Source organism: Acomys russatus, chromosome 5, assembly GCF_903995435.1.
Source record: "Acomys russatus chromosome 5, mAcoRus1.1, whole genome shotgun sequence".
NCBI lineage: Eukaryota > Metazoa > Chordata > Mammalia > Rodentia > Muridae > Acomys > Acomys russatus.
This window is the reverse complement of record NC_067141.1, coordinates 6,085,774-6,111,243: the sequence shown is the minus strand read 5'-3', so window position 1 is coordinate 6,111,243 and position 25,470 is coordinate 6,085,774. Positions and strand designations below refer to the sequence as shown.

Here is a 25,470-nt window from a genome sequence, read left to right as displayed (position 1 = left end):
TAACTAGTAGCTACATCAAGAAACAAACAGATCCTCTCCTCTGGAGGCTGTTAACTGCCAATGGCTCCTCAGAGAGAGGCTAGCTCTCCCATGCCTCTAATTCGCTCGGTCATGGAATGCATGGAGGGTCCATTCTTGTGAAGGTCAGCCATAGCTGCTGTAATCTCATGAGTGTAATGGCCATGTTGTGTCCAGAGACAGCGTTTCACAGCACTCCTCCCAACATCCTGCTCTTACACTCCTTCCACAGTGTTCTCTGAGGCTTGGGGTGGTGACGGAGATGACCCGCTTAGGGCTGAGCGTTCAACAGGCACTCATTCTCGCACATGGACCAGTTATGAGTCTGTGTTAGCTGCTGCTCACTGCAAAAAGGCGCATCTCTGGCCTAGGCTGAGAGCAGCCCTAATAAGTGAATACAACACACACACACACACACACACACACACACACACACACACACCAGTTCGACAACACATCCATTTGATGGTGCTTCATCTAGTCTGGCATTTGGTGTTGTTGAGGTTTGGATTTTAGCCACCAATTTCATATGCTCTATGCACTTTCTTTTAAGTTGCTGTTTCTTTATTTTACTTGCGGTGGGCCAGTAGCTCTCTCCCTTCTCCTTCCCTTAATTCCTTGAAACGAGGTCTTGCTATTACTGTTCTTGTATCTCAAATCTCTGCCTCAAACAGCCACGACTGTTGGCTCCGATTCCTTAACGATTGCACTTTATTAGGCATTCATTAAAGGCATGTATTTCACTTACAACGCGACTAACCCTACTTAGGAGGGAAACGAGATTAAGGGGAACAAGAAAGAAACCTTCTGGGTATCAGTTCCATGGGGGCAATTCCCCTGGCGCATTTCTCAGGGGTCTAGCAGCTTATCTCTCCGACAGAAGAAGCTGCACCATCCGGGGACCGAACTTGGAGGTACCCACCGAGATGGCTGCGTAAATCATGAAACTCTGGGCGCCGCCGTGGGCAGGAGCCTTAGATCTCTCTATCTGGTTCCCCAATCTTCCTCTTCAAATCGATGGTCGTTTTTGCAATACTATACCCCCGTCATCGGAGTCCCTGGCCCCCGTCTTTTGTCTTGGGCTAATACTTCCTTCCTCTGAGTGTATGCTAAAATGTTTATCAGGGTGTAGAGACAAAGCCTCAGTGGGGTCAAGCATCCCAAGGCTGTTCTCACCTTGGGCGCAGACTAAGGCAAGATCGCATTCTCCTCACACACTGCTCCTACGAGTTTGTTCTTGTTGAGTTTTTAGGGTTAAAAAAAAAAGATTGATTGATTCATTGATTTTATTTTTAATTTATTTTATTTTTATGCCTGCATGTATGAAAATATGTGTACCACATGAGTACAATGCCCACGGAGGACCGAAGAGGGCATCAGATCCCCTTAGCGTTGGAATTATAGATGGTGGTGAGCCACCATGTCATTGCTGGGAATCGAACCCAGGGCCTCTGGAAGAGCAGCCAGTGCTCTTAACCACTGAGACACTTCCCAAGCAGCCAGATTTTTAAGAATATAAGTAATATATAAATATTCTTCCTTCTCAAGGTGTCTCTCTCCTTTGTCTCTTTTTCCTTTCTTTTGTTTTTGTTATTGTTTGCTTGGTTGCTTTGAAGAGAGTCTCCTCAGTGGCCTGAAATTATCTAGAACGGGCTGGCCTCACACTTACAGAGATCCTGCCTCTGCCTTGGTATTGCAGGGATTAAAAGGGGCGCCACCACCATGCCTGGCCTCCTTTATAGTTTTGTATTAGGTGGAATTTCTGGTGTGATGCTGAGGTGGGAGAAGGCACTCTGTTGCCTTGTTCCTGACCTCGGTGTGGAGGTGCATCCTAGCATCTCACCAGAGAGTACTGTGCTGGCTGTGTGTGTGGCTCCAGCAGATGCTTCTTACCACAGTGAAGAGGTTTCACTCTCTTCCTGTTGTAGTCGCCTTCTCTACTCCTCCTTCTTTTCCCCTCACTCAGTTCCTAGTTTTCTTTCTTTCTTTTCCTCCTGAACACTGGAGTTTGGTAAAATGCTCTTTCTGACCCAGTGGCCATGGTAAGATGTTTTCCTTATTAGCAGGTTGATATGACAGTTGGATCACCATACACAGCTGGCATAAGCCCTTGCCTGGTGGCAGCTTATGATTCTTTCCATATGTAATTGGCTCTGACTTGATCATTCTGCTGAGGGCGTTTGCATCTATGCTCATGAGACGTACTGATCTGCACTGTTCATTCCTTATAATGTTACTTTTGGTTCAGGTGTAAGGGTAACACGAGCCACACAGAACTGTTTGGAAAGAACTCTGTCTGCTACAATCTTCTGGAAAAGTATCATAGAAAATCACCATGTTTCCTTAAATGTTTATTAGCATGCACCATTGTACCTTTAACAATTTAAAAAAATTATGTTATTTATATTACGCATGCATTTTAGGAGTCGGTTCTTCCCTAATATTTCCTCCCAGGGACTGAACTCAAATCATCAGGCTTAGAGGAAGCGTCTTTACCCACTGAGCCAGCTTGCCAGCCCTATAACCTTATTGCTTTTAAAAAATTATTATTAATTATAAATCCCATTGCTTTTAATAAATAGCAAGTAAATTAAGAGAGTTACTTCTCCATCTTGCATTGCAGTAATTTGTGTGTTTCAAGGGCTTTTTTGTTTGTTTGTTTTCACTTTTTTTCTCCTGTTTATATATTTCCTCACTCCCAGATTTGGAAGCAGAACACCATGTGCCCCCAGCAGCCCAGCTTTGAGCCATATTTTCTGGTCACTTTCCCCCAACTTACCCTGGGCTCCTTGCCCAGGTATTAGGATAAGAGAGCAGACACACAAGGACATGTTTTCTTTACCCCGAGCTGTAAGAGCCATCCTGGGTAGAATGGAAGGAGTTCCAATGGGGGATGAAAGCTGCTTTGAGGTCGTCCTCCTGGCATGCTCATCGATTTAATCGGATTTGAGTGATGTGCTGGCCAGGGGCTGGTAGCTGCAAAGCTTCCCACTGACTGAGGAGGACAGGAATGTGAGGGCGCTGCTGGGGGTCCACAGTCATCAGAGAGGCCAAAAGCTGTTGTGGTACTGAAGAGTGCCTGGGGCTTTGTGGGATGCTCAGTTCATTCTGTACAACAAGGGTCACACTCTCACCCTTCTGAAACACCACACCACAAGGGCCATCTCCAAACACTGTGCTGGCATAGAGTGCACAGCCTGGGGACCAGATATCAGTCCACTCATTGACTGGCTCTGCATAGAAACAAGCTCTGGTGACTTGTAGGAGATGGTGCACCACTGGGCCGCCCAGTCCTGTAGAGCTAGGGCCTGGTGTGAGCCCTTCACCTGGATGCACGCCTGATTCCTAGAAGCCACGCCCATTAAAACTGGATGCCCCTCATCAGCAAGCAAAACGTTGGTAGGCTTCATGTCCCTGTTGCCATAGCTTTTGGCATGAATAGCCTCAAGCCCTCTGCAGATACCCAGGCATGATGGAAGGATTTGGTCGTCAGTCAGGAAGGTGCCTTGGTCCTTCAGCCTTTCTATCTCACAAAGTACCTCTCTTGAAGAAAGGGTAGCAGCAGCCAGGCTTTGTGTTTAGCACGTTCTGGTTCTGGAAGAGGCCATGCATGTCTGCCTCTCACTGGGCCTCTTCCTGGCCCTGCTGTTCATGATGCAAGATTTGTTTCAGGGGATAGAAATGTCTATCATATAATCCCTACATTGAGCCCACCCTTCCCCAGTTTTTCGGTGAATTGGAAATGCTTATTGTCAATGGTGGGAACAGACACGTAGGATGTGGTCCATAAAATCTCCGCCATCCTTTTAAAAGATGGTCTTCCTCGCAGGGAGGGTGGCCCCTTCCAGGAGATGAGTGGATCATGCTGGCTTGGGTCTGAGCAAAGGGATGTTTCACAGATTTTTAATCTATTTTATACTCTGTTAAATTTGAGATAAGAGGGCTGGAAAGATGGCTCAGAGGTGAAGAACACCGGCTGCTCTTTCAGAGAAGCCAGGATTAAGCCCCAGAACCAACATGGTAGCTCACAGCTGTCTGTAACTCCAGTTCTGGGCATGTATTTGGGCTTCCAAGGACATATGTACATGGTGCACAGATATGCATGCAGGCAAAACACCTATAAACATACAATAAAAAGAACATTTTTAAAAAATTGTGGTAGGAGAAGTGTTCATAATATTCCTTTATTACCCCTTTCTGCCCATAGGATTAGTGCTAAGGAGCCCATTTTCCTTTCTGATGTTATTATTTTTAGATGTATTTCATGTGTATGAGGGTTTGCCTGCATGTGTGGCTAGGCACCATGTGTGTGCAGTATCCAAGACAGCCAGAAGAGGGCATTGGATCCCCCAGAACTGAAATGGCAGAGATTGGGAGCCACCACGTGGGTGTTGGGAATTAAACCTGGGTCACCTGCAAGAGCAGCCAGTGCTCTAAACCAGAGTGATCTCTCCAGCACCCCTGCTCCATATAGCTGTCTTGGCATCTTTCTTTCTCTTCTTCAGATACAAATTTCTCAATATCATTGATCTTTTCAAAGAAATACCTTTTCCTTTCATTGTTTTATTACAAGATTTTTGATTTTCCATTTGTAATGTCATTGATAGGTGCTGTATTTTTGTTATTTCCTTTCTTCTGCTTATTAGGGCTATATATTGATTTTCTTTTTCTGGAGCCCAAAGGAAATGTTGGTCATTCATTTTGGAAGTTTCTTCCAAATAGGTGCATTCACTGCTAAATGATTTCTTTGAGCATAGCATTTGCTGTGTCTCATAATCTTAGTGTAATACATTTATATATTCATTTAATGAAAAAAAACACTGTGTGGGTGTGTGTGGGGGGTGATTTGTGTGTGTTGTATGTATGTTCTTTCTCACTTGTGGGTAGAGGCTCATCAGGCTGTTCTCCTAGTAGATGATTTACTTGTGATTTCTCCTCCACCCTTTTGTGTCATTTCAAAAAAAAAAACACCATCTTTAGCCAAGCATGGCGGCACATGCCTTTAATCCCAGTCCTTGGGAGGCAGAGGCAAGCAGAACTCTGAGTTCAAAGCCAGCCAGGTCTACAGAGCAAGTTCCAGGACAGTCAAGGCTACACAGAGAAATTCTATCTCAAAAATAAAAAATAAAATTAAAATGCCACCTTCAATGTCAAATAGTTGGGATTTTCCAGCCATCTTTCTGCAGTTGGTTTCTGGTTTAATGGCGTCATGTCCTAGGGCTACTCTCTGAATGACTTTCAGTGTTGTTCTGTTTCATGGCCCGAAGCCGGGCTTGGTGGCGCACGCCTTTAATCTCAGTACTCCAGAGGCAGAGGCAGGTGAATCGCTGTGAGTTCGAGGCCAGCCTGATCTACAAAGTGAGTCCAGGACAGCCAAGGCTACACAGAGAAACCCTGTCTCAAAAAAACAAAACAAACAAACACCCCAAATGTTTCATGGCCTGGACTGGTGTGTGTGACCTGGTGAATGCTCCATGGGTGCTGACTGAGGTGTTCTTTACAGAGCATCATATGCTCACTGGATGTTGGTTTTTGACAGTACTGGTCAGAGCAATACAACACAGTACGGTACAGCACAGTGCAATACAGTACACTGCAGCCTTGCTGATCTTCTTCCTGCTGTAACTGTGACTGAAAGATGTGTCAGCGTCCAACACCCAATGAATCATTGTAGATTTGCCTATTTCTCCTTAAAGTTCCATCAGTTTGTGCCTTGTGCATTTGACATTGTTGGAGGGAAGTACATACACGTTAAGGATTTTCACTTATATATTGTAGAGAATTGGCTCTTTTGCTATTATGTTCCTTTAAAAACATGTACCTACATTCTTTTTAAAATCTGTATTAATATTCCTATTTGATATCTTCTTGATTTGAAATAAATGTAGGCACTCCTGGTTTCTTTTATATTTGTTTTTATATTTATTTCCCTATAGACAATCTATACTTTTTTTTTTTCTTTTTTGAGACAAGGTTTCACTGTTTAGTCCTGACTGGTGTAAAACTTGCTCTGTAAACCAGGCGGACCCCAAACTCACAGAGATTCACCTGTCTCTGCCTCCCAAGCACTGGGACTAACGGTGTGGGCCACCACTTCCTACTACTTGCATTTTTCAAAAATTGTGCTGTGATCATCTCTTTCAGATGGTTTACTTACACTTGTCACATTTAAAATGACAATTGAGGACTGCAGAGATGGCTCAGAGATTAAAAGCATTGGCTGCTCTTCCAAAGATCCTGAGTTCAATTCCCAGCAACCACATGGTGGCTCACAACCATCTATAGTGAGATCTTCTGGCATGCAGGAGCACGTGCAGGCAAAACGCTGTATACATAATAAGTAAATAAATCTGTTTATTTTTTTAAAAGCCCTTCCTTTAAAAAAAAAAAGGGATAAATAAAATGACAATTGAAAGATGCCATGGTGTTCAGGTCTTTTACCCCACCACTGGAAAAGCTAAGGCAGAAGAATTGCCATGATTCAAGCCCAGGATACAAGTCATAGGAAGCACCAGCCCAGGCTGGCTGCAGTGTGAGATCCTGTCTTGAAGCAACTAAAACAGAGCTAATAATGGTAATAGTAGTAGCAGTAGTAACCGTAGTACAGTAGTCGTAAATTAATGCTTCAGTGATTGAGTTAGTACCAGCAGGTAAATGCCATGGAGAATGGTTGGTGACTGCGGGAGTAGCTGGGACTGTCTTAACGATCCAGAGAGTGACTGTGAAGTGCGCTGCTAACGGTGTAGCTAGGCACGGGAAAACCATCTCAATGGAGACTCCTGGTGTGACTGGACTTGTGTGCCCTTCCAAAGCTCTCTGCTGCTGCCATTGTGCTAAAACCAACCACGAAAGTGACTGCAGGCATCACAGGGCTAGTGTCAATCAAAAAGGCGACTGTTTTGTGTTACCAGACTAACACCAAGCATACAGAAATAACTAACTGTTGGTGCAACTGGGCTGTGTCTATGTGTCTACCTTCCACACAAGCGCTCACGGGCACATTTCACACTTGAACTGTAACACCAAGGTGGCTTCCAAGCCCATTTTGTCCTAGAAGACCTGTCTCCCAGGTTTGCTTTTGTTTTGATTTATTTGTTTTTTGTTTTTTGTTTTTTTTCCCCAGACAGGGTTTCTCTGTGTAGCCTTGGCTGTCCTGTATTCTATTTGTAGACCAGGCTCCAACTCAAAGAGATCTGTCTGCCTCTGTCTCATGAGTGCTGGGTGTGTGCCACCATGCCTGGCTGTTGTTGTTTTGAAAGTGGGGTCACATAGCTCTCAGGTTGGCCTGGAGCTCACTATGTAACTGAGGTCATTTATACTGGCTGTCATGCTGACCGGGACAAGCCTCTGTATATGTCTGTGAAGGGTTCTCTTGCTAGGTAACAGAGGCATCCATCCTCACTGTGGACAGCACTCCCTGGGATGAGGCTCTAAGATTCACAAAACAAACAAACAAACAAACAAACAAATCAGAAGCATAGCTGGGGCAGTGGTGGCACACGCCTTTAATCCTAGCACTCAGGAGGCAGAGGCAGGTGGATCTTTGAGTTTGAGGCCAGCCTGGTCTACAGAGTGAGTTACAGGACAGCCCGGGATTATGCAGAGAAACACTGTCTACACACACACACACACACACACACACACACACACACACACACACACAGAAAAAGAAAAAAAGAAACTAATACAGTAGCCAATGACCTTCCTTCTGGCATTTCTGCTCCAGCTCCTGAGCACTAGAATTACAAGCATGCTTGGATTTGCAGGCATTCTGGGATTACAGGTATTTTGGAATTGCAGGCATTTTGGGATTGCAGGCATTCTGGGATTACAGGCGTTCTGGGATTGCAGGTGTTCTGGAATTGCAGGTGTTCTGGGATTGCAGGCATGCTGGGATTGCAGGCATTCTGGGATTGCAGGTGTTTCTGGAATTGCAGGCATGCTGGGATTGCAGGCATTCTGGGGTTATGGGTGTTCTGGAATTGTAGGCATTCTGGGGTTGCAGGTGTTCTGATTACAGGCATTCTGGGATTACAGGTGATCTGGGATTGCAGGCATTCTGGGATTGCAGGTGTTCTGGGATTACAGGTATTCTGGGAGGTAACACCCGTGTTTTTTACAGAGCTAGGAATCAAATCCAGGGTATCTCGGATGTTTAGACAACTACTCTTTCTGCCGAGCTGCAATCTTCACCCTCAGAGGAAGGTACTTAGACCACTTTCACCACCCACTTCATTCTCCCGCCAATATAAAGCTTTACTGTCCACTCATTATGTCTGCAACTGTCAGTGAAAGCCATGGTGCACATCTTTCATTGTTAAAGCATTTGCTATCCCTCATGGCTTCTCTCATAAAAAAATAATCTAATTTCCTCCCTTCTTTACCATGGGTAGATTCAGTGACCCTCTTCAATGGATAGAATATGCTAGAAATGATGCTGTGCCTTCTAAAGCTGAGCTGAAGAACATAAGATATAGCTTCTTCAGCGCCCCTTCCCTGCTCAACACACATGATTTGTGGCCATCCTCACTCTGTAATCAGGTCTGGTCTTGCAGACCTCCCGCCTCTTCTTCCCTTGGGTCCCTGGTTGTGCCACCATGCCCAGCTCTCTGTATGTCTTGAGGTCCTTGACTGACAGTTGAGCAGTTGGAGCCACTGCACCGCACTGCATTGTAAGGAGCTCATGTCCAATAGGGACTGAAGTTTGGACCTACTCAGATAGTGCTGAGATTTGAGCAAGTCTTCAAAGGACTCCCGCTGCCAGCCCTGAGTCATCCCAGCTGACACCAAGTGAAACAGAGATAATTCGGCCCCGCTGAACTCTGACCTAGTTGCCAAACTATCAGCAAAATGAATGCGGCTGTTGTTTTAACCCGGCACCGAGAAGAGCTGAAACGGCTGTCCCCCTTGAGTCCTGCCAGACACAGTCGGGAGTGAATAATAACTAAACACACTCTTCTGGGGATGCAGCCAGGTCTGCGCCCACCCCTTCCTTCACTTGGACTCTCGGGTTATTTCCTTGGGCCACTTGGTAGGATTTTCCATCTTCCCAGTCACAGAGCTGAGACGCGTTGGTCCCCAGGGAAAGAAGCACGGAGAAGCTGCAGCTGAGCAGCAAGCAGGGCAGCACCCCGCCCTTTCTTCTATCTTACTATCTTGCGAGAGGATGGGAAGGTGGTACCATTTTTTTTTCCAGAAACGGGACACACATGACAGGTTTCCCAGATGGCTGCCCTGCTCCATGCTGCTCTTGGGTCCCCTCACACCCTATAACCAGCTTCTGTGCCACTCATTTTTGATGGTGTCCTTCACCGTCCCTTTAGTGCCACCCATGCCCCCAGCCTTGAATCTATTCTTTCATGCTGTGTCCTCTCCCTTCTCCTTGTCTTGGAGCATGTATAGACAGTCTCAGGAATGTTCCAGACTGTTCTCAGGCCTGTAGCTCTCAGTTCTTGGAATCGTTGTACATGCCTGCCACCATCTAATCAAACTGCACACTGGAGCTCAGAACCTGTGGACTGCCATGGAGCCTAGAGTTTAAACAAACAAACAAACAAAAACCAAACAAACCAGTGTCCACGTTTTTCTGGCTAGAACTGGCAGAGTTCAGCCCACATACCCCTCCCCCACAGGGTGCCAGAACCACTGGGCCACACTTCCTCTTTGAGATTTCCGTCCAGAGGTCCCGCCTCTGGCTTCGTTGCCTGGAAGGCAGTGTGTAGGCTGCTATGCTTCGTGATTATCAGTTTGATTCGATCAAGAGCTGCCTATCAAACTAGGAAAGCTCATGTCTGGTGTGTCTGTGAGGCATTTCCGGAAGGGATTAACTTGCGTGTGAGGGTACACACACAGACACAGGCTCAGGACAGTCCTAGTTGCTCCAGCATCAACCTACTCATAATGCACTCTGAACCAGCTTCCTCACCTCTCCACTTCCTAATCACTCCCTAGTGCCCTCTGTGGTCACCTGCCACCCTCCACCACCACCCCCACCCCTGCCAGGGGAACCACTTTCACCACAGTGTGTATCTCAGGGCCAGCTGCTGGGTGGGGGTGTCCAACCTAAGTCAGGCACCTGCTATGAGATACATCCTTAAAATACCTGCAGTTAACCATTCCCCTTAGGTCTCACCCATAACAGATAGACCCGAGTCCCTCTGCAGCAGCATGGGCAAGTAATTCCAGGGTAGCCAAAGAGAACAGTAGGTGATACCAGGGTAGCCAATCAGAACAGAAGATGATTCTGGAGTGACCAGTCGGTGTGCTGCAAGCTCCCTGACTCTGATGAGCTCAGAGATGGCTATGTGGACCAATTAGAGCCAATGAAGCTCTCTGAGGAATGCTGGGATGCTGAGATAAAGTCACTATCCTTTCTGTAGGTGTTTGTCACTTGTACCTCGTAGTGGAAGCAGGTCAGGGATTGGGCAGCCATCCAACTTTATCCCACGTTCCTGCTTTTGCTGGGTACAAAAGCGTGCATCAACAGCCACAGTTCTCACCCCTTCTTTCATCCATGGACTCTTGAGTAGCCTCTCTTCCTTTGGCTCTGAGCTCAGCTACAGAGCTTGTTTTGCCCAATGGAGATTAGCAGTTGTCATGCGGCCAAGAGCCTGCTCGGTCTTTACTCATTTACTCACTTGCTTGTGTAATACCAAGACCACCCAGTGTAATACCGAGATCGCCCAGAAAGCGAGACCCCCCCCCAAAAGACCACCAGGACTCGATACTGATGCAACATACACAGGGTCCTGTATTACGGGCTCTAGCTTTGGGTCACAGTCCTTCCTGAGGCAGCAGGATAGGAGAGTGACCCAGAGCTTCAAGGGCGATGGGTTCATAAAGGGAAGCGGGGTGGGGGTGGGGGGTTGTAGGTCACAGGAATGCTGACCTTTAGGCAGGTTGGGTGGAGGCTGGATCTTCAGGGAAGTTGTGGGTCACAGGAATGTCAACCTTCAGGCAGGTTGGGTCCAGGACTCTGGTTTCTGGAGACTGCTGGCAAGTCTAATGTGTGACAGTGCATGGTCTTTCCCGGAATACAGGAAGAAGTGAAGTCACCTGGAAGACAAGTTCTCACAGAACATTCACAGACCACGGCATTAGTTGCAGAATATACATTACGTATACAATATGACATTAATTTTGCCCTTACACTTGCCACTTCTGTTTTCCAAGGAGAATGTCTCAGGGCAGGGATTTTCCCACCAGGAAAAGAGACACGAGAGCAAGGTTGCCCTAATGGTCCCAACTCAAGCTAATCTGAAACAGCCAGCCCAGGCAAGAGCCCATGCCAGATTAGTCATCTGACATCTGCCACTATCGGAACACAGACAGGCTGCATGCCACTGAGGCTCTCGAAGGATGACGTCAGCACAGATGCCACAACCTCCAGTTAGACGGTTGAAGTAATGCAGAAAAGTGTAGAAATGTAACTGGAAGTCTTGTGAAGTCTCAGAAGTCACCACTGGTGACATTTTGATAACTACCTCTCTACCCAAACATACGCACACGAATGAGCTACACACAATGCTTACAGACATATCACCCCCAGAAACTGAAATGCTCACCAGCAACTGGTCATGTCTCCCTGTCAACGAACATAGCTCAGAGATCAGCAACTGTAGTCTACTGGCCAATCTGCTCTACTGTTCATTTTTACACAAGAAAAGAATGATCTTGGCATTTTGATTCGAAAACTAATCAAGTTTGAATAAAGTTTTATTGGTTAAACAGCCACACTCATCACTCACCTACAGTTGCCTTAGTACAACCTTACTGTGTGTGAGTAGAGACGGCAGAGACTGTGTGGCCCACGCAGCTTTAATTCTGTACTCACCAGAGACAGCCATCCACCATTGCTGGAAGCATATGGTCCCCCTGTCCAGGTGCTGGCATTTGGATCTAGACTGGTCCTAAAGGTCCATGTTAAATATTTGCTCTCCAGTGCTTTGGGGAGATGCCAGGGTGGTCTTAGCCATTTTCTTGTTGCTGTGAGAAAAATATCCTGATAAGAAGGACTAAGGGAGGAGGGGTTGGTCTTGGTTCACAAGGACATCAGGTCAGCAGGAGCAAGAAGCACTTGGCCACACTGCATCTCAGAAAGGAGAGTGAGAGGTAAACGCATGTGCTTAGTTCACTATTTCTTCTTACAGTCCAGGACTCCTTCCCACGAAAGGGTGCTGCCCACAGCAACTAACCCAACGAAGCCAATCCGCTGGTCAGGCCCAGAGGCCCATTTCCCAATCTCCCAGGTGACTACATCACACCAGGTTTTTGGCGGTTTAGACTGAGCATCGCTTTTAAGATGAGGGGCTAGCGGCAAGTTCTAGGTCAGTGAGTGTTAGTGTTTGCTAATGAGACATCCTCCACATGGTAAGTGTTTGGTTCTCAGCCAGTGGCACTATTTTTGGGAGATGGCAGGAACTTCAAAAGGCAGGGGGAAAGCTGGAGGAAGTAGATCACAGGGGATGCGCCTCTGAAGGCTCTGCCTGGTCTGTGGGCCATTCCTTTCTGCTGTTTGCTGAAGTAGACAGCCTCTGCCACGTGCCTTCCTACTATGGGGCTCTAGCCCTGAAACCATAGTAGTCAAAATAAAGCTTTTCTTTTTTGTAAAGTATAAAGTTCCCTTTTTGAGATTTGTCTTGTGTATTTGTGCACAGCACTAAAAACATAAACGAACAAGAATAAAAGACTCCCCTTGGAGGGTATTGCTGGACTCTACTCTCTTCTCTCCCCTCCCTTGCATCTCTGTAAAGCTTGCTTGACACGACTCCGACCATCTGTAAAGGCCCAGGGCCGATGTACGTGCAGACTCAACTTCTTAAACTGAGTCAGAAGAGCCCGCTCCTCCTCCTGGTTGACTAGCTGGCCTGTTGTGACACCAATGGGAAGCTGACTAACACAAGGGACATTTAACTAATCTCTTGCTGGTAGACGCTTAGGTTGTTTCCTGTCTTTCCATGATTCTAAACCACACTGTGGTGTCTGTCAGAGCACACTTGTCTACATAGGAGAAACACTGAGGATGGAAGCTGCTGAACTGAAGGGCATGGAAACACAAACACCCCCCCCCCGGCCCCCGACACATGCGTACCTGCTCCCCAACTCTGGCCCTGGTGCTCACTTTTTAAACCCATTTGCCTTGGGGCTAGTGAGGTGGCTGATGGGCTAGAATGCTTACTGTGTATTCCTGATGACCTGTGCTTAATCCAGGGACCCATATAAAGGTCAACAGAGAGAACTGTCCGGATTACTTTCTATTGTTGTGGACACACTGTGATCAAGGCAACTTAAAGAAGTAGGAGTTTATTGGAGGCTCACAGTCCCAGAGGGTGAGTCCATGAGCATCATGGTGGGAAGCATGACAGCAGGCAGGCAGGCATGGGGCTGCAGCAGGAGCTGAGCGCTTACGTCTTGAGACACAGTTATGAAGGACAGAGACAGAGATAGAGCTAGACAGGCAGGCAAACAGACAGTCAGACAGACAGACGGACAGACAGACAGCTGGAGGAGAGAGTGACCAAGTAACTCGGGTATTTGTAGTGCTGGTTTAGAGAGAAAAGGCTAGGAGCAAGGAAGTGTTTCTAGAATGGAGAACTAATCAAGAGGGCATCTGATGGAGGAGCAGAAGCTCCTTAGCTTCAGAGGCAGGGTGGAAGTGAAAAGAGTGGTCCAAGGGAAGGGAGCTGAGGTGGAAGCAAGCGGCAGGTGGGATGAGTCGCAAAGCCCATCGCAACTTTAAATCTCTAAGTTTCTCCTCCTCCTTCCCCTCCCCACTCCTTCCCCTCTCCCCTCCTCCTCTTCCTCCTCCCTCTCCCCTCCTCCTCTTCCTCCTCCCTCTCCCCTCCTCCTCTTCCTCCTCCCCCTCCTCCTCCCCCTCCTCCTCTTCCTCCTCCCACCCCCATTTACTTACTTGTTTGTTTATTTATGCTTTTCGATACAGGGTTTCTCTGTGTCACTCTGACTGTCCTGGAATTGGTTCTGTAGATCAGGCTGTGCCTGGACACAGAGACTGGCCTGCTCCGGCCTCCTGAGTACAGGCATTAAAGGCGTGCGCCACCACCCATTTCTCAGCTTCCCTCTGTCTTTCTAAGCTCAAGGATTATTTTAGTAGATTTAAGAGAAAAACCACAGAATCAGCAAGCTGTAACCTCGGCAGCTGCTGGGAGGAGACACATGGAGAAGAGAGGGAGAATGCTGTGCCTGCTTAAGTCAGGGTCCAAGCAGCCTGCACGTTCAGCAGCCGAGGTTAGCAAGCAGCTGTATAGTGGAAAGGGAGGGAGGCTTCAGAGAAGCAGCGAGGAAGCCCAAGTATCAGGGAGAGCATGTGCAGGCTTTTGGCCAGAATCTGGGAGTTGGGCGTGGGGACCCCTGCCGGTGTCATGGCAGGCAGGAAGACAATCCTTGAAGAGGTGAAAATAAAAACTAGTTTCTAGTCAGGTGTGGTGGCACAGCCTGCAATCCAGCACAGAGGCAGAGGCAGGTGATCTCTGAGTTCGAGGCCAGGCTAGTCTACAAAGCGAGTCCAGGACAGCCAAGGCTACACTGTATTGGGGGGAAAAACTAAGCAAAACAAAACAAATTCTAAGTCCAGCCTGACTTAGTACAATTTGGAAAAAAAGTTTCCTGGTGTAATTCAATGCCCAGTGCACAAGGAGACATAATTACATTGAAATTCAACTCCAAGCATGTGTAATTTCTTCCAAGAAGATAGTTTCTAGAGCAGGGCTACCTGTATTAGCTTAAGGCCTAGGGAAGGACGTGGCGTGGTCTCAGTCACACAGAGAACAGAGCGCTCATTTGGACTAGTAGTCATCTCTGGTGCTGGTTGTAGAAGCTTGATACGGCCTGGCCCAACAGATAATGACTGTCACCAGGCTATTAATCATGGCCAACTCCCAGCTTTCTGGGTGGAAAAACAGGTTTTACATCCTTTCCTTTGAAAAGACAATTCTGTATACTTAACATTCCTGGTTTCTATGGAGATCTGTGGGTGCGAGGACCTTCCAGCTCCTAATGAATCCAAAACAAAAAGAGAAAGGAAAGATTTAGTGTTTTTTTGTGTCATGGTGGTGCAAGGGATCGAATCTAAGCCTGGAATATGCTTTGTCTACTACGTAGCTGCAATCCGGCTGAATCAGTCACTTTTAAGTCATTTTGCTTACAAGCCACAGTAAGAGGCATGTCTTCAGGGCCGGGACATGGCTCAATGGGCAGAGTGTTTGCTTGGCATGCGTGAAGCCCTGGGTTCATCCCTAGCACTGCGTTTGCGTTCCAGAGGTAGACTATCCAAAGTTCAAGGTTATCCTTGGCTATCTAAGGTTTCTGAGGCTAGCCTGGGCTACATAGAAATGTTCTCTGTTTTGACCCAGGCAGTCAGTCAATCAATTTTCCTCTCCCTCTTCTCTCTCTCTCTCTCTGTCTCTCTCTCTCTCTCTCTCTCTCTCTCTCTCTCTCTCTCTCTCTCTCTCTCTCTCTCTCTCTCTCTCTCTCTCTCTCTCTCACACACACACACAAAACTTTCATTCTGTCTTTCTAACATTTTATTCTGGATATTTATGTTCTAATGTGAATATTGTCAGAGCAAAATTTTACACTCAGCTGTCTACCCATTTTCTGTTTTGTCAGGAGTGAAATAAGTGACTGATTAAAATGGAATGAACAAATGGCAAGATGAAGCTATATTGTATAGATGCAGGTTTATTGGAGCAGTGCAGGAGGGTGAGGGAGAGAGGGAGAAGTGCTTGTGCAGAGCGAGAGGAGAGCAGAGGAGAGGGAGAGGAGGGAAAAGAAAGGGGGCAAAAGGGCCATTGGAACCAAAATGTCTGGACTATATAGTGAAGGGTCTCTGGGAGAGGGGAAAATAGGTCCCTAGGTAGAGGGCAGGGCAGCCACGCCTGCAGCAGGACCTAACGTCCCAGCCTTTTGTTGATAATGGATTCCTCCCCCATTTCCTGGTTTTGGGGCTCCTCTCCCCTAACTACCAAGACCATGGGCCTAAAAGCTTCAAATGTACACCTAAGAAAATTTTTTCTCTCCTTAAACTCCTTAACTTTATCTTCTGCCCCTACCATACATATGTTCCGGCATCTTGCCAGCTGCTGCATCCGGAACTCAGGTGCTCCAGCCTCAACCTCACAAACTGCACCATCTGGCCCTGAAGTTTCCTAGTCACAGATGGTCTCACAGATCTTGAACAGCAAGTACAACAGCTTGCTCTCCCTGGACTCGGCTAACATGTCAATATTCTGCACGTACACCCTCCAACCCTAAATCTATACCCCAATGTCAGCCGGAAGCAGCCAAAGATGAGATTTCTTCTCCTGTTATCCATTTATTAGAGCAAAAGGCTGGGATGGGTATTGACGGAGTGGGCCAGGCTCCACTGGGAAAGGAGAAAGAGCTCTTAGGAGATGGACATGCTTTGTTACCTGACTCAAGCAGTGATAACTCAGGTACAAGCATTTTTCAAAATAAATATGTAAAAATAAACACACGTGAAGGAACCTGGTGTTGCACAGGAGCTAGAGCCTGGGGGAGGTTCATATTGCACAGGTAAATAAATCCATTCTGTCAATATGCATCAGAATGGGTGCTTAAGATGTGTGCGTGCGTGCGTGCGTGCGTGCATGCGTGGGTGCGTGTGTGTGTGTGTGTGTGTGTGTGTGTGTGTGTGTGTGTGTATGTGTGTGTGTGTGTGTTTAGCTGGGTCATGGTGTGGCACACCTTTAGTCAGTGTGGGAAGTTTGGGGACAAAGGTAAGCACATGCACGCACACACACACACACACACACACACACACACACATTCCTATGCACTAAACAATTTTTAAAAGCTATAGACGAACATTGACCTCTTACTGATAGTATGTATGGAGGAAGTGTTCTGGCATCTGCAATGTGCTTTTGAAATGCCTCAAAATTTACAGTAGATTGGTGGCTAGTCAGAGGAAAGGAAAGATTGACAAATTTGGATAAAACTAATATAATAAGATGTTAATGTCTGTCAAGATGATTCATTGAGGAAAAAAACCGTCTTCAGTTCCTGCCTCGAGGTTCCTGTCTTGGATCTGACTTGGCTTCTGATCTTGACATGTCAGCCATTTCTCCCAAGTTGCTTTAAGTCAATGTCTTAGCCCAGCAGCAAACTAGGACTACACAAAAACCCATTGTGGTAATTCATGCCAGCACTCAGGATGCTGAGGCTGGAGGATCATGCGTTTTCAGCCAGCCTAAGTTACAGAGTAAGACCTAGTCTCGAAACACTAACCAACCAACCAACCAAATGATTGATGAGCCACAGGCTGTGAGGCAATATTTGCACCCTTGAATATTCTAATAAAGTACTCACATATAGAATCTTTTTTCAAAAGTCAGCAAGAAGAAAGCAAACAACTTAGACATGTACATGGGTGAAATAGAAGGACCAATACATATATCCAGAGATCAGGTGAGGACTTGGAGGGAGAGGCTCAGGGCACGTGACCACAGAAATTGACGGTGACAAGCCTCTGAGGATGGTGGCAAGATGGGAGACTCAAAGAGCACAGAGGCAAAGGGGCACCTTGCTCTAGAATCCAGGTGAAGTCTTGCCAGCTGAGAGACAGGAATTCTATTTCTTAGCCAATAACTACGTCAGTTGTCCATACGAGGGCATGGTTAAGTCCAAAGGAGACTCCCAATACTTCAAACTCCAAAAGCTTGTCCAAATATCCAGAAGTGGGCTCAACCTGGACTGTAGGAGGATCCCTAGAGGTTAGATAAAAGTCAGGCAGATCTGGGCCCAGGGGTCCTGCTCAAACTAAGGCACCAGCCAAGGACAATACAGGAGGTAAACTTTAAACCCCTACCCAGATCTAGCCAATGGTCAGAACATTCCACAGTTGAGTGGAGAGTGGGATATGACTTTCTCATGTACTCTGGTGCCTCACATTTGACCATGTCCCCTGGAGGGGGAGACTTGGTGGCACTCAGAGGAAGGACAGCAGGTTGCCAAGAAGAGACTTGATACCCTATGAGCATATACAGGGGGAGGTAATCCCCCTCAGGAACAGTCATAGGGGAGGGGAATAATGGGAAAATGGGAGGGAGGGAAGAACGGGAGGATACAAGGGATGGGATAAACATTGAGATGTAACAAGAATAAATTAATTAAAAAAAAAAAGTCAGCATTCCTGAGGAACTTGTAAAGCCCATTTCCCTCTACCAAAAGGAGTCACTTCCAGAAGGGACAAACATCTACCTGTGGTGCCTATGAGCATACCAAAGCGCATGCCTATTTCCGGACTTCTTCAGCATCACAAGTACTTGTTACACACTTCATCTTAACCCTTCCTCCTCCCCCCTGCCCCCACATCGACCCTAAACTCCTTCCAGCTCATAGGCTCCCCTCCCCATACGCATTCTCCTTATAATCCTGCTATTTTCAATATGCTCTCTCTCCTTTCTTCCTCTCTCTCAACTCCTCTCCTCAGCTCCTCCCTTCTCCTCCCCCCTCCCATCCCCCTTCCCTCCCATCCCCCTTCCCTCCCCTCCCCCCATTCTGTTACACTTTTGTTTCTCTTCTGGCCATTTCCAATCTGGGGCCTTGTTCAGTCTCCTTCTTTCTCTCTGCTCTGTATACTTCCAAAGGCCTCTGCTGTTCTTTACCTCCTGTCTGCAACAAAAAACCTTCCTTTTAACAATGGATTGGTCACACCATCAGTTTATACAGGCACTATTTCTTATATGTAGAAATTATTTCCTAGTAAGATCATTAAAATAATACCGACCCACTCTTAAGGCCTTAGCATGGACTTGCTAGTCCCAGAAGTGAATTTGCAATATTGTGGGACTCTCGCTGCAACTTTGTGCACTGTGAAAACCACATATGAACTCCCTGAGCATCACTCGTGCGACCCACTAGAAGAACCATCTCCTCTGACCCATTGTGTCCAGGCCACTTGGTGTTGTTTCCTCTGGTGGACTGTGCTGAGTTCTTTCCTCTCTTGGTTTGGCTTACAGTCCATTTGTTTAGTCTGAGATGGCTAATCAAGGGTCCTAATTTGATAGATACATTTTTTTTTTTTTTTTTTGGTCTGCTTTTAAAGTTTTTGGCTCAAGGTATCTAGTTTAATTGCTTTGAAGGCACTTTGGACTAGACACTTGGTTCAGTTTTGTTTGCTTGCTTGCTGTGGAGCCCCTAATGGCATTTGGATTTTGTTCAGTTTTGGAACTTTGAAGGCATTTTGTTTTCTGTTCTGTTTGTTTTAGTTTTTGTTATTTTTGTAATGCTCTGATTTAATATCGTTTGACCTTTGGCTACTGATGCTCCTTCTCCAGTGATAAATTCTACATTTTCCCTGCTGCTTCTCCTATGGCCTTGCCAGACCCTTAGCTTAGAAATTGTATGAGCACTTGATAATAGACACCGAAATAAGAGGCACTTGTTTCCTCGCACCTCCAAGCTTGGCAGTGTCAGGAGGAACACCCCATGACATACAACAGCCATGTAGGGAAGCCCAACCCTGCTTCCTGGATCGGAAGGAACTTTATTTGTCATGGTGACTTTTATTTACCTGACTTAATTGTTGTCTTTGAGATTTACTGCCTCTGTCCTCTGTCTGGTAACTTAGGCTTAGTCCTCCTAGCTTCTAGCCTCTGTACAATCTAATCTAGGCCTAAAATGTTTTCAGCCTCTGAGACTTACTGTTGAAGAAGCTGACCCTTTCTTGTTCTTTCTGAACTCTGGCTGGCTGGCTTAACTCAGCTGTTCTGGCTCAAGCTCCTCTCCAAGCTGACTGAGTCGATCTGGCTTCTCTCTTGGCCTCTGACTGAATTTATGTGCCTGGTCTTAAACTATCTCTAATGATCTGTTCTAATCTTCTGACTCCTTCTCATTCTCTGGCTCATTGTGTCTTTACCTGTGTCTTGCTTGTTCTCTCTTCAACCTGTCTCTGTAAAACTCTCCTGGTAAAACTGCCTCCTTCCTCTCTTCCTCTGTGCTGCTCTCCTCTGTCACCTCTCCTCTGTCACCTCTCTTTCCTCTCTGTTCTAATGAGAGTTGGGCATATCCTATTCTATGAAATCTTTCTCTGATTTGTCTCTTTGTCTGCCCCTCCATTAGACATCATGTTCAAACATTGATGCATCCTTTTACCAACTAACTTTACCTTCATTGTGTGGGATTATAAGTGTGTGCTAAGGGCATGTTTGTATTCCAGCCGGATCACACAGACCTAGAAGGTCTTCTGGATGTGATCCCAGCAGCCATGTTGCCGGATTAAAATTCCTCTACATTTATTGGCTCACCCATGAAGACACATATTAGAGATTCATAATGTTTGATGTTTTGAGTCCAACTCAAGTTTTCATACATGTGCAAGATATTCCAGAGACCCAATGTGTGGGGCTCTGCTGGAAAGGTCGAAGTCTGGAGTATCTGGATAGCCAACCGAGCTCTGCCTATCAAGACGAACTCACTTTCTCAGTGAGGTTCTCTCTTCCCCTGATCTGGGGAACCCCAGATCTTCTAAGGAGCATCACATAGCCCTCAGGGAAGATTATAGGCTGAACTCTTTCCTATTCAGCAAGTACCTGGGGATGGCTGGAAAAACTCCACCCTATGCTAAGAAGAGCCTAGCCTTCAGCAAATGACCTTTAATTATACCTAGAAGTTCTTCCCCCATCCATAGGATAATTAAGTGCTGTGTTTTCCTTCTTGTGATAGGACCCCATGTTACTGCATGTAAATGAGGTACCGTAACACTGTATGTAGATGAAGTATCCTGATACCTCCAGTCACCCACAAACCCCTCCCCACCACCCAAGGGTTATAAATAAAGGTTGGCAGCTTGCTCTCTGGTGCTCAAACCATTCCTCCATCATGGTCGACTGAGACTCCATTTATTCTGGGGAAGAGTTGCCACTGAACCCCCAGAGCAGCAATGGCAAAGCTGCCTTGGCAGCTGCTGAAGCCAATTCCATCATCATGACTAGCTTAGTGCTGACTGCCAGTGAAGCACCGCCCTACCCTATCCCTCATCCCCAGTGTACACACACACACACACACACACACACACACACACACACACACATTTTTGAAATGTTTGGAGATAAACTGCCATCTGGTATCCTAGCTGGCTTTATGTGTGATGATTACTAACTAACTTGCCAGTGTTTAGAAAAAAATGGGGATATCTAAAGACAACCTGTTGATGCTTGTTTTTAAATTATATTTTATTTTGGATATTTATTGCTTTTTCCTCTTTTCTCCAACCTTCTAAACCTGGGTATTAGAAAGAATATTAGTGGGGAGAAGGGGCTCAGACCCCTTACTTCTCCTGGCTGTTTAGGGTCAATTGGGTTCTTTTGAGGCAACACCAGTCTCTGTCAACAGTGAATGCGCAAGCAGTCTCCTCTGAACCACTACATTGAAACGTTTCTCTCTGTCTGCCACACTGGTCTCTGGTCTCTCCAAACTGCTACGTGCCACACGCTACCACCACACACAACACTTTATCTCTCAGGGGTCTCCTTTTTATCTTCCTCAGAGTCCTAGACCACGCCCCTTTCCATGTGCTGCAGGAGACAGGCTGTTACCAGCTGGCAAAGACCACGTCTACACAATATGATTACCAGCTGTGGACAAACTAAAGCCCAAACTAAAACTCCACACTTGGGATTAAAACAAAAACATATTTACATAACACAACTGGGTTTACAAAGAAGCCAAAACTTCTATTACAATAACCTGAATGTTTACTACCTCCAAATAGATTTATCTTGTGGGATTAACAAAGTTCTAGGCAATGTTTATTTCCTTTCTCTTTTTTATTTTCTTCCTTTGTTTCTATTTTTTTTTGAAAAATAATCACAAATAGGCAGCCTGGTTTAATTAAAATGTAAAATGGTCTATAAAAGCTGAAAATTAGTGATAATAAAGAGTTTTTAAAAACCACATGTGAGGGCTGGAGAGATGGCTCAGTGGTTAAGAGCACTGCCTGCTCTTCCAAAAGGACCCGGGTTCAATTCCCAGTACCCACATGGCAGCTCACAACTGTCTGTAACTCCAAGATCTGACACTCCCCCATGAACAGACATAAATTAAAATTAAATAAAATATTTTTTAAAAACCCACATGTGAGTTAAATCTCATTTTTAGAATAAAAAAATTAACTTAAAATTTTATTTAGAGTTTGTATCAAAACTAAAGATAGGGGCTGACTGCCTGGGACAGCGGGAAGAAAGACACTCATGTACCTACCCAGGCCAGGCTGGCCCAGGGTAGCTAGAAGAAATATACCCAAGTGCCCACCTTGGGAGCTACTATGATGGGTGAGAGTGTGGTGGAAAGATGGGAAAGATGGGCGAAAAAGTGAAGCTGAGGGCTTTGTCCACTATGAAGAAAGGTGGACTAGAGACTCAACAGCGGGTGAGGAATGGATAGATATGAGGAGCCGGCACAACCAACTGAGCACATGGTTGCCACTAAGGGCCATGGGTGGATCCGTGATCCTGCTATAGCTGGGCAGCTGGGGTCTCTGTTGATGTCTGTGGTCTAAGTTACCACCGAAGGCCATATAGATGTCCATGGTCTGGGCTGCTACCGAAGACTGTGTGAATGTTTGTGGACCATGCTGCTGGTGGGGGGTGGGAACAGGGGAATGGGGGGAATGGAGGAGAGGATGGGGTGCTGGGGGGGAGGGGTGATCCCAGACATGCTGATCTTAGTTTTCTTGGCTGCCACCTGAGGCCATAGTGACATCTGCACCCATGTCTGGGTCCATGAGTCTATTGAAGGCTGGATCTGTGTCAATGTGCCAGGCCTGTGTTACCACCAAAGGCCATGCAGATGTCCCTGGTTTGGATTTCCACCTGAGGCATCTTGCTAAGCTGTCCCCTTCCCTCTCCTGGGCAACACAATAGAGCTGACCCTGGTGTCAGGGGAGTGGGTGAGCCAGCCCTAAGGGTATAAACATAGGAGAGCTGGCCTTGCCACTCTCCTGCCATGCAGTGGCGTGAGCAAGGTAAAGATGCCTTCCTTGGCACCTCAGCACCCATGGCAGGCAGAAGGGCTAGCCTTGAGCTCATGAGAAGGCAAGAACTGGCTTTCCCCTACCTGTGCAACATTCTGGAGAGCTGGCCTTGCACTTAACCCGGATAATACAGTAATGCTGACTCTGGTGGTTTGAGTGTGGGAGAGCTGGTCTCGCCACTCATATGCTGTGAGGTAGTGTAGGTGCAGAAGAATAGGCCTCTCCCACCCCTCGAAGCCCGCAACAGGCAGGAGAGCTGGGCCCTGAGGTCATGAGAGCAGTCCCTGTCTCTCACCTGCTGTAGCACTCAGGAGAGCTGCTCCTGCACCTTGCCTAGGCAGCACAGTAGAGCCGGCTCTGGTGGCCTGGGTTTGGGTTAGCCAGCGTTGAAGGCATGAGAGCAGGAGAGCTGACCCTGACTCTTGCAGGCTGCAAAATTGGATAAACTAGCTGGGGCAGTGCTGGAGAGCTCGTGTTGGTGGTGTGGGTGCAGGAGAGCTGGGGGGTTGACCAGCTCAGCTACCGCCCAGGCCCAGACCCAGGGCTTTGAGTTGGCCCATCCAAACAAACATCTACCTCAGCTATGAACTGCTGGAGCATGTGGAGGGGCCTGGTCCTTCACATTCAAAGTTGCAAAATCTCCATGACACAGGGCAACAATGGGACATCCAAAAAGAATCCCCTCGAGGATCTAGCATTAACAGATAGTGTACCAGAAGCCAGAGGCCTTGAACCAGACCAATGACTCACTGCAATGATTTGCAAGTAAAAAAAAATGTGGATGAATGCTACGCTGTGGGACACACAGAGACACACACAGTTTCCACAATGAGATTTGGGAGAGGGGGTTGTTGCAAGGGCAGAGGGTGGGTATAAAGGGAGGGGTAGATGAGTGGGATTGGGGTGCATGATGTGAAATTCACAAAGAATAAACAAAAAGTTTTAATAAACAAAAAGAACATAAAAACAAAACCCTGGAGATAAATTCTAAAACAGCTCCTTAGTCTCTCTTTGCCCTGCCCACCCACCCTATAGTTATCGCTTCTGCAGCTTTTTAAACTCTCATGTTTACAGGAAAGTGCCCTTATTACCCAAACCAGTCGTAAAACTCCTTTCAGCCTTAAAGCTAAAACTCTCAGTGTGGTCCCCAAAGCTTAGGGGAACTCCATCAACTGTTGAAGATAGCCAAATGAAGTCTGTATGCCCCTGGCCTGCCTGCCTGCCCTCCACAGTGTTCCTAGGGGTTTATCCTTGGACTCATCCTCAAAACTCTTGGAGTTTCCCTGTCTGTCACTTGGCTGACCCATCCCATTAAACATGGCTTCTGTTTTCCTTTGCTTCATTTTATCTAGCCAGAATCCCACTAAATTTTTGAGTGCCACGGACACAGCAATCCATCTTCCCTAGACCCATTCATACTTTGCTCCTGGGACATATGTACTAACATGTGGTTTTTCTGGAAATATTTTCATAAAACCTGATTCCCGGTATAACTGGCTGGGCAGAAACAAGGGTATTCTTAAGAGACACTTGTGTCTCTCAATCAGAATATCAGACTACTGAAATGTTGGATTCCCCTCCCCCAAATATGGGTTTTTCCCAAGAGTCTCTTGCTGAGAGAAGGAAAAGTCACCAGCCAGAGGGGAACCTTGTTTCCCCGAAAGAGGTCTCACACAGTTCCAACAAATTGTCAAGCACCTTACAGGACGAGACTGAAACCCAGATAACGATAAGCCAATGTGTGTGTTGAATGAAAAAAGAAATAAAAAGAAAGGACGTGACTGCTCCTAGGTGGAGAGGAAAGGGAGAGCATAGCTGGGGTGGGGGTGGGGGGTGGAGGTGGGGGGGTGGGAGAGGGGGGGGCATGGATGTCTGTGAGAGCCCAGAGTAAGCATGACCCTGAGCGGGGCCATGCAAAGACAGGTGAGGAGGGAGAGCAAGAGTGAAGCCACCGAGCAAGAGGGGCAGTCTGGGCCAAGAGACTGGCATAGCCAAAGAGGCTGAGTTATATAGGGGTGGAGGAGCTGCAGGGAGGAAAGTCCAGACCAATAACCTAGGCTGGAGAGACTTCAGAGTAGGGGGCGGAGGGCTATGCTAGCTGGGAAGGCCCTTTAACTGCTAGAGACCAAAGGAAGCTGGGAGTACCTGGAGGCCAGTGTCTGCTTTGATATGTTAATGGATACCTGGGTTAGCCATTTGTCCCTGATTTGAGACCTAGTAGGTGTGACAGGGATTGCTTAAGATGTGCACATCCTTGGACATTATTTGAACTTTGAACTCACTTCAGGACCCTAAAGATGAACTTTAAGAGTTTGCTGGACCTCTTTCTTTCTCTTCCGAATGTAGTGACACTGAATAAATCTGTAGACCAGGCTGGCCTCGAACTCACAGATCTGCCTGCCTCTGTCTCCTAAGTGCTCAGACTAAAGGCGTTCACCACC

The 25,470-nt window shown here is 46.8% G+C and overlaps 1 pseudogene; it reads right to left on the bottom strand.

Annotated features, from left to right (window-relative positions):
* Window positions 1–2,946: 2,946 nt before the first annotated feature.
* LOC127190161 (serine/threonine-protein kinase 16-like) lies at window positions 2,947–3,820 on the bottom strand (annotated as a pseudogene).
* Window positions 3,821–25,470: the final 21,650 nt, after the last annotated feature.